The following is an 8,842-nucleotide window of genomic DNA, read 5'->3' on the forward strand; positions in this document are numbered from 1 at the left end:
TAAGCTTTGAGTGGACTCATCCTTACCGCTCATGGTGGCAGCTGAGGGACGAGCTCAAGGGGTCCTGTCCGGGGGGGTTGGGGGGGGCCGGGAAAAACGCGGACGCTGACGAGGCAAGCGAACCCGGACCGGACAGGGAGGGGGGGGTAAGGAGGAGGGAGCAGCGCGCCACAAGCCCAGCCTAGGCCCCACCTCTTCGCTACTGCCCCGCCCAATGAGGGAGGGAGAAAGGAGGGACTTGCAGAAGAAAGGCGGTCAGGTAACCCAATGGCAAGACTCGCTTGCTCTCTAAGGCGTGTAAGACAAAGTTGCGTGCCGGGTGTCCGCCCTAAAAGGCCGCCTCCTCAATTTTAAAACCCAATGAAAGACGCAGGAAGTGAAAATGGGCGGGAACCATAAATGATAGGCTTGGAAAGCAACCAGTCAACTGCCAGGCGGGCTCCCTGAGAGGTAGGGATAGGAAGAGCTTTGATCGGAGTGACAAAACAACGACCAACCAAAACCCTGGACGTGCCTGAGCAAAGTTCTGGTGGGAGGAGAGATAAAAAGTAGGCAGGAATGGGATAGGATGAAGCTGATCGAAACCAATTAAGAATCAGGCGGGCATCCAGGAAAGTTATGATTGGATTAACGCTGAAAAAAGACACGATAAGACGCGAATTGACGGAACTAAAAGCCAATTAAATGCCGAATGAACTCTGAGGGCGGCAACTTAGAGTAAGCAGAGGAGAATTAGCGTCTCCGTCAGTCACTCGGTCCAATGAGGAAGCGAAGAGAGCTAGGGCACCGCCTCCATCTTGGCCAATGGGCGTTACTAAAACTGCCTGTTGCGGGGGAGGGAACAGGGCTGTGCCAGGAGGGGTTCGTCGCCATATTGGCCCTTCTCAGGGGACGTCTTTACAGTCACTAGGTGGTATCTTCAACGGCTCAGCAAGTGTCAGGGCCAAGAAACTCGAGGCGCAGTTATCACTCGCCACAACGCTCGTTTGAGTCTTCCTTTAAGGACCCGTAAAAGCACTTCTCAAATCTGACGGCTCCCAGGCGAGCCCAGAGGCAGGCGGATGCCTCTGAACGTGGGTGTAAACCCTGACGGCGCGGGCGCTCACCCCGTCAGCCAATACTGAACTGACCAATTTGCAAGGTCTTTATGAGGCTCTAGCAAAAGCCATTTTTTTTTTTTTATCATTTTCCCTAAAGGTGTAGACCCTGTAACGTATAGCGGGTTAACTTTTCAAGAGCTTGTCTTAAAGCCGGGGTAGGGAATCTTTTTTTCTGCCAAGGGCCGTTTGGATATTTATAACATCATTCAAGGGCCATACAAGATTATCAACTTAAAAATTAGCCTCCTATATTTTGGGCAAACATTCCATGAACTCACCCCCGAATGCCTTGGCAGAAGCCAAACCAAATGATTTTGGGGGGGCTTTATATGAGCTACTTACTCCCCCCACACACAATTGTAAATACCCTTTGTGCATAAAACAAGATAGTAAGAGTTCCTGCTTTTTGTGACTACAAAGATGAAAGAAGATTTTTCCCCAGGCACCTGAGTTTCTGGCCTCCTGTTCTGCCTCTCCTTTATCCTAGTTTTGGTGGAGGCGGCCTGGGTGGTTTGTCAATGATATGATGAGGTCATTTTCTTTAGCACTTGTATATTATGTGTTGTCACTTTATTATCTACAATTTCAGCACTTGATGATAGATTGTCATGTTTTAAAGTATGGATTCCCCTGAAACAGACGTTTGCTGCTTTGGGCAGAGGCTAAAGAAGGGGAAGTGATTGTGGAATGTTAGGTGCCTGGGTCATGTAGGTGTTTTTTTATTCTTTATGTCATCCTCATAAGGAAGATATTAGTAAGAGATATTATGTATTTTATAAGTGAAGAAATTAAGGCTGGGAAGTAACTTGCCCAAGGTCACAAAGCTAATGAGTTGTAGTTCCAGATTCCAACCCAGAATGGTCCCATAAAAACTCTTCCATTAATTCTTTAGTGAATAAAGTAATGCCTTGTGTAACCATCTATAAAAATGGGCTTAATTGGGAGCAGGGTGGATGGGGGGAGGGGAAATCAGTACTTTCAACAATAAAGATAAATTTAAAAAATAAAAGCTGTGAATGATGAAAAAAAAAGGCTTAATTAAAAAACAAAACACTATTTTTTTCCTGCCTCTTTCCCTCCTCTGGCTTTTTCCTCCCAACTCAAGGAAGTCCTTCTCCATGGCCTCCCAGAAGGAGTCTGAGCCTTTATTGTTTTTGTTTTTAATGTTTTTTGCTGTTACCTTCTAGCTACTGGGGAAAAACAACCTGCCCATACTTCCAGTTCAAATGGCATCATTCTCTTATATAGTTTTATTTTTTTATCCATATAGTTTTATTATAAAACATCACATTACATTAATATTAGCATCTTTCCCTAGATCAAAGCTTCTCAAAATATAATGTCAGACAGTATCAGAATCCTGTGGACTGCTATTTTTTTTTTAATATATTTTATTGATTTTTTACAGAGAGGAAGGGAGAGAGATAGAGAGCCAGAAACATCGATGAGAGAGAAACACCGACCAGCCGCCTCCTGCACATCCCCCACCGGGGATATGCCCGCAACCCAGGCACATGCCCCCGACCGGAATCGAACCTGGGACCCCTCAGTCCGCAGGCCGGCGCTCTATCCACTGAGCCAAACCGGCCTAGGCATGGACTGCTATTTTAAAAGGTAGATTCCTAGACCCCGTCTCATACCTAATAAATCTGATTATCTGAGGTGGGGCTTGAAGGTATGCATTTTTAAGTAGCTCTTTCAAAGTGATTAGTCCCTAAGCCAGTTTTAAGAAACACTAAGGGAAGAAGCTTCCAGAAGGGAAGAAAATTCCCAGAGGGAAGAAACTGCATTAGTCATCTTTGTAAACCAAGCTCTGGGGATTCTAACAGCTGTTTAATGCATTCAGCAAAAGACCACACCTAAACTTGGGGGCAGGGTGGGGTGGAGGGTGGGAGGGTGTGCTGTCTAACATTGTGGAGCAGTCCTGTGAACATTTCACATATCTTGTCTAACTTAATCCTTTCAACCAATTTAAGAAACTGCCATCTCTTTTACAGATGAGAAAACAGGCTCAAATTCTTCAATTAAATGATAACAGTTCTGTTCGTTCCGAAGCATGTGTTTTTTCCCCCCGTGGTTCTAAGCTCTTCTATGTCTGAAATGGGAACTCGGGTTTTATTTTACTCCAGGTATTGAGAAAAAGGCTTAGATTTTGACTCAGGAATTCAAGAGTCATCATCCTTTTCACAATACTCTCTCTTTGCTTCTCCAGCACAAGACAGAATTCAGAACCTGGCCAGTGAAGGATGTCCTCAACATATGCTTATTGATGGTCCCCAAAAGCAAGTGGACATGATCCATCTGTCTATTTCACCTGTGAAAACCTGAACAAATTTTGTTTAGACTAAACACAAAATACAAAACCAAAAATGAATAAACTTATTTCAAGACCTCTAAATTACTTAAATAACTTCTACAGACTGTGTTTAAAAAGCAATGTGAGGCCCTAACAGATTTGGCTCAGTGGATAGAGCGTTGGCCTGCAGACTGAAAGGTCCCAGGTTCAATTCCAGTCAAGGGCATTTACCTTGGTTGCGGGCACATCCCCCAGTAGGAGGTGTGCATAGGGCAGCTGATTGATGTTTCTCTCTCTTCGATGTTTCTAACTCTATCCCTCTCCCTTCCTCTCTGTAAAAAATCAATAAAATATATTTATAAAAAGAATAAAAAGCAATGTGAGAAAAAGTTGGAGAAATCACAATACCAGATTCCAAGTTATACTACAAAACCACCGTAATCAAAACAGCCTGGTACTGGCACAAGAACAGGCAAATAGATAAATGGAATGGAACAGAGAACCCAGAAATTGACCCAAGTCATTATGCTCAATTAATATTTGACAAAAGAGGCAAGAGCATACAATGGAGTCAAGACAGGCTCTTCAATAAATGGTGTTGGGAAAAGTGGACAGATACATGTAAAAAAATGAAACTAGACCACAAACTTACACATACACAAGAATAATCTTAAAATGGACAAAAGACTTAAATGTAAGTCACAAAACCATAAATACCCTAGAAGAAACCATAGACAGCAAAATCTCAGACATTTCTCGTAGCAATATGTTTATAGATACATCTCCTAAGACAAAGGAAACTAAGGAGAAAATAAACAAATGGGACTACATCAAAATAAAAAGCTGCACAGCAAAAGAAACCACCAACAAAACGAAAAGAGAGCCCACTGTATGGAAGAACATATTTGGCAATGTTCTTCCGTGGGGTGGGGTGAGGTGGGGTGGGGGTCAATGGGGAAAAAATAGGTGACATATCTAATACTTTCAACAATAATTTTTTTTTTAAAGCAATGTGGCCTGACCAGTGTGGTTCAGTGATTGAGCATCAATCCATGAACCAAGAGCTCACCAGTTGATTCCAGGTCAGGGCACATGCCTAGCTTGAAGTCTTGATCCCTGGTGAGGGGGTGTGCAGGAGGCAGCCAATCTATGTTTCTCTCTCATTAATGATTCCCTATCTCTTTCCCTTCCTCTCTCTCTAAAGATAAAACATTTTTAAAAAATCAATGTGGATTATTTGTGTCACAATAAAACCACTCAGAAAAACATGAATTATGCCTGGCTGTATAATATGAAACTTCACATGTAGTAAGTGGTAATATTCCAGTGTGGCAGTCAAGGCTTAGTGGTCTGACCTTTTATTCAGGCTCATCTTCCATTTCTGTCCACTGCATTCTCTTACTCTTCACTTTGTTGATATTTTTTTCCAAACCCATGCTTTCTTGGGTCTCCAAAGACCAGAATCACAGTTCACTCAGCTTGTCCTTCTGGGCTTCTAAAATTTTACTCTTATGTTTTATAAGAACAATTTCTATGAAGTCTTTCTGACCTCTCCCAGGAATTAAATACTCTGTCCACTGTCTTCTTTGTATATACCTCCATTAGAGGTATATAAAGATCTTCAAGTAGACAAAGCAATCTGAAAACCCATACAATGCCTTTTCACTTTGTATCCTCAGGGCCTGGCCTATAGTTGACACTCAGTAAGAGGAAGGGGAAGATGTAGTTCCTGAACATCCTGTATAGGTCTCCAGATATTGCAATGCTAAGGATTGATTGTCAGCCTTCAGTTGGTTGCCTTTTGCCAGTTAAATCATGGGGATGTTCATGGTGAACATTAAGGTGCCTCGCGCCTAGGTGCCTAACAGGCTCCTCTCTTAGCTCACCCAGTAGCGGTGCAGGCCACTGCCCAGCCCACCAACTACATCATGGTGCATGTGATTCCAGACCAGCACTTTCGCTGTACAAGTGAGCCATGTGTATGTACTCTGCAGCCTGCACAGTATGGGCAAGATTGGTGGCGCGCAGAACAGAACCATTCCTACAGTCAGCTGCTGTGTGACCTGCTGGCCTAGAGCCCAGACATAAACTACTGGGACAAGAACAGCTCCACCTTTCCCTGAGGGCCACACCAACCCAACCCACCTGCAGCAGGCCCTGCAGCCCTCCACATTTTCCCACCCTGCTCCCAGGGACCCTCAGCGCTTGCTCCGAAGAAGTAAATGGTTTAAAGACTAATAATAATAATAATAATAAATCATTCTTCCTGATTTTGAAAACACTCTTTAGCTTTCATCAACTTCCCACAAAGCAATCTGGTAACTGGGAACAGTTTACAAATTAAAATACAGATGATTCAAAACCTTTTTATACCATCTTTGTAACATTCCCTCTCAGTAAGCTTTCAACTACAGCTAAGTGCAAAATAGACTGACTAACGTTTCTTTTACTTGTCCTGTCTAAGATAAAGGAGCTTGGAAAAAAAAGCAAGAGTCTCTGACAAGTTAAGTCCTAACAGCCTCAACAGATAATGTTCTAAACCTTTATTCTAGCTCTCCAAACAAGAAAATAAAGTGTTTATGTTTTTATTGATTTTATTTAATATATTTTTATTGATTTCATTTTTTAAAAATATACTTTCATTGACTCGAGAGACGGAGAGAGACATAGAAACATCAATGCTGAGAGAGAGAATCATTGATTGGCTGCCTTCTGCACACAACCCACTGGGGATCAAGCCCTTAACTTGGGCCTGTGCCCTGACTGGGAATTGAACCTTGACCTCCTGGCTCATAGGTCGACATTCAACCACTGAGCCATCGCTGCCTGGCAAGCCTAGGTTTTTCACACATGCAGTCTAAAGTAATTTCCCCATGCTATGGTGTCTGTAGAAGCTGAATGGATCATCATACGCTTTCCTGTCTTTTTAGGGTCCTGGGAAGACAAGAAACAACAACAAAACTGTAACAAATCAGGTTATTTTCTGTTTGGGAAGCCCAGAACCTGTTCATGAGAAATCTGGGACTGGCTGTAGGTCTTATTATTATTATTATTATTATCATCATCATCATCATCATCATCATCATCATCATTAGTTTAAATGACTCATTCTGTACCTGTGCTGTCTTTGTTTCCTTATCTGATCATCATCATCATCATCATCATCATCATTAGTTTAAATGACTCATTCTGTACCTGTGCTGTCTTTGTTTCCTTATCTGAGAAGCACTGTGGCTCATCCCTGCCTAGACTGTACCTTATACTAGGAAGGCCTTTGTTCAGTGTGGCAACCAGTCTGTGGCTCTGATGGTTTTCTGGAGGAGGAGGAAAGTCTGAGGGGGAAAAATGAGTTTTTATCTTAAGAGTTGGGAAGCATTTTAGTTATTGTTGGAACTGAACTCTGGCCCAATCTTCTAGAATACTTTCTTTTCTGAAGAGGCCTGTAAAAAGACAGGCCTGACTGTGCACCTTGCTGATGGTCTCTGGAGCTTGAAGATCCTTTGGCAAATCAAAGCAGAGGTGATTTGAGGCACGGTGGGGAAGAGGAAGAGAAATTGCTGAATGACTAGGAATTCCACAATCTATCTGCATCTTGACAGCTAAAGAAGCAGGCTCACTACCCCACCCTGCATTCCATCCAGCTCAGAGAGGAACCTGGTCCCCAAACTGAGCAACTAGAGGGCTTTTCTGAACATTTAAATCTGATCCCTAGGGACTCCAGCTTGAAACAAAGACATAATCAAAACATTTCCCTTACCCCAAATATCCAAACCCCTCAGGCTCCTCGGGGATCCAAAGCTCAGCAGACCTGGCAGAAAGCTTGTGCTTAATGCCAATTTACTGTTACCAGCTACCCCACCCCAACCAGATCTCGGCATCCCAAGGATGACTGGGGTGCAGTAAAGAATTTTATAGTCTTTAACCAAAAATGAAGCAGTTTCCCTTTCTCTTTCCTCTCGTGAGACAATTAGCCCTGTGTCCCCTCCAGAGTCCAAAGTTGAGGAGAGGGTTACAGTATTCCCAGCTTCCTGTATCCAGAAAAGAGGATGACCCCCAACAGGCTCAACAGATCTGGAAAAAGGGACCCGCCCTTAGCCGACATCCACAGTAGAAGCTGGAGGAAAGGTTTCCCCCTCCCACGCAACTGGAACCTGGGCTACCCTGGAGGCCTGAGGGCCGGGCTCGGGGAGGAGGAAGGTGGATTCATAAACAAACCCGCCTGGGCCACGAGGTGCCCAGAAGGGAATGGGGTGGGGTTTGTTGGCCTCTTAGACCCAACTAGATCTGGAAAACTGCTGTGGGCTGGGCTGGGCCTCTTATTTCCGGGGCTAGGGTGGACCATCTGGCTCTCCTCAACCACAAACCCCTCCTTCCTGCTTTGCCCTCCCTCGAGAAGCCAGCTGAGGTTCGTTGAGGCCTGACACCTGACTTTTCTTCAGGGAGTTTTCTTTGTCCCCAGGGTGAGGGGGTGGTTCATGTGGGGGAAAGGCCCTGGAACGTCATCATGTTAATTCCTTCTTGGGGTGACTTGGGAAAGGACAGGAGCTTCACAGACTTCTGCCTCCAAGAGGGGTTTTCCCTCCGCTTCCCTAACGCGGATGCCTAACTTAGGGGTAACTTTTACCGAGGCCTTCCTTCGTTCTGCTCTCCCCGCCCTCCCCCACCGCCTCGGGCGATCAGAGGTGCCTGCACAAAGGTCCCTGGAAGTCTTCCAGGAAGAGCTTACCTTCGTCACTCACTAGACTAGTAACGAACATCTGTAGATTTTATAGCCTATCTTCCTAACTGATTTAGGAAATAAATTAAGCGCTTGAGAAGTGTGCCCAATCAAGGTCTCAAGGCAGCGTTGGCGGGGCTCCCTGACACCAGTTCTACTCCAGCATTTCCCAAAGTGTGAGGCACTTACCACTCCTGGAATTTGAACATTTCTGTATGTTCTTGTTAATCCTCACCCAAGGATATGTTTTCATTGATTTTTAGGGAGAGTGGAAGAGAGGGGGAAGGACAGAAACAATGATGTGAGAGAAACACATCAATTGGTTGCCTCCTGCACGAGCCCCAACCAGGGCTGGCCAGGTAGGACCCTGCAACCAAGTTACCTGCCCTTGATCAGAATCGAACCCAGGTCCCTTTGGCCCGCAGGCCAACACTCGATTCACTGAGCCAATCTGGCTAAGGCTCTGTGTGTTCTTTTAATGAATTTTAGAAGGAATTTGAACTACATATCAAACCTATCATTTCACAGATGTTATTGTTAGGATAAAAAAAATTAATACTATGGAACACGGAAAACCTGATAACAGTAAAAATTATGAAGGTGGAGCCCTGGTCAGTGTGGCTCAGTTGGTTAGGCTTTATCCCATGCATTGAAAGTTTGCTGGTTCGATTCCCAGGTTTCCAGCTGGATCCTGGGCAGGGGGATTCTCTCTCATCATTTGATGTTTCT

The sequence above is a fragment of the Myotis nattereri genome (assembly GCF_964212035.1).
Source record: "Myotis nattereri genome assembly, chromosome: 2".
Classification (NCBI taxonomy): domain Eukaryota; kingdom Metazoa; phylum Chordata; class Mammalia; order Chiroptera; family Vespertilionidae; genus Myotis; species Myotis nattereri.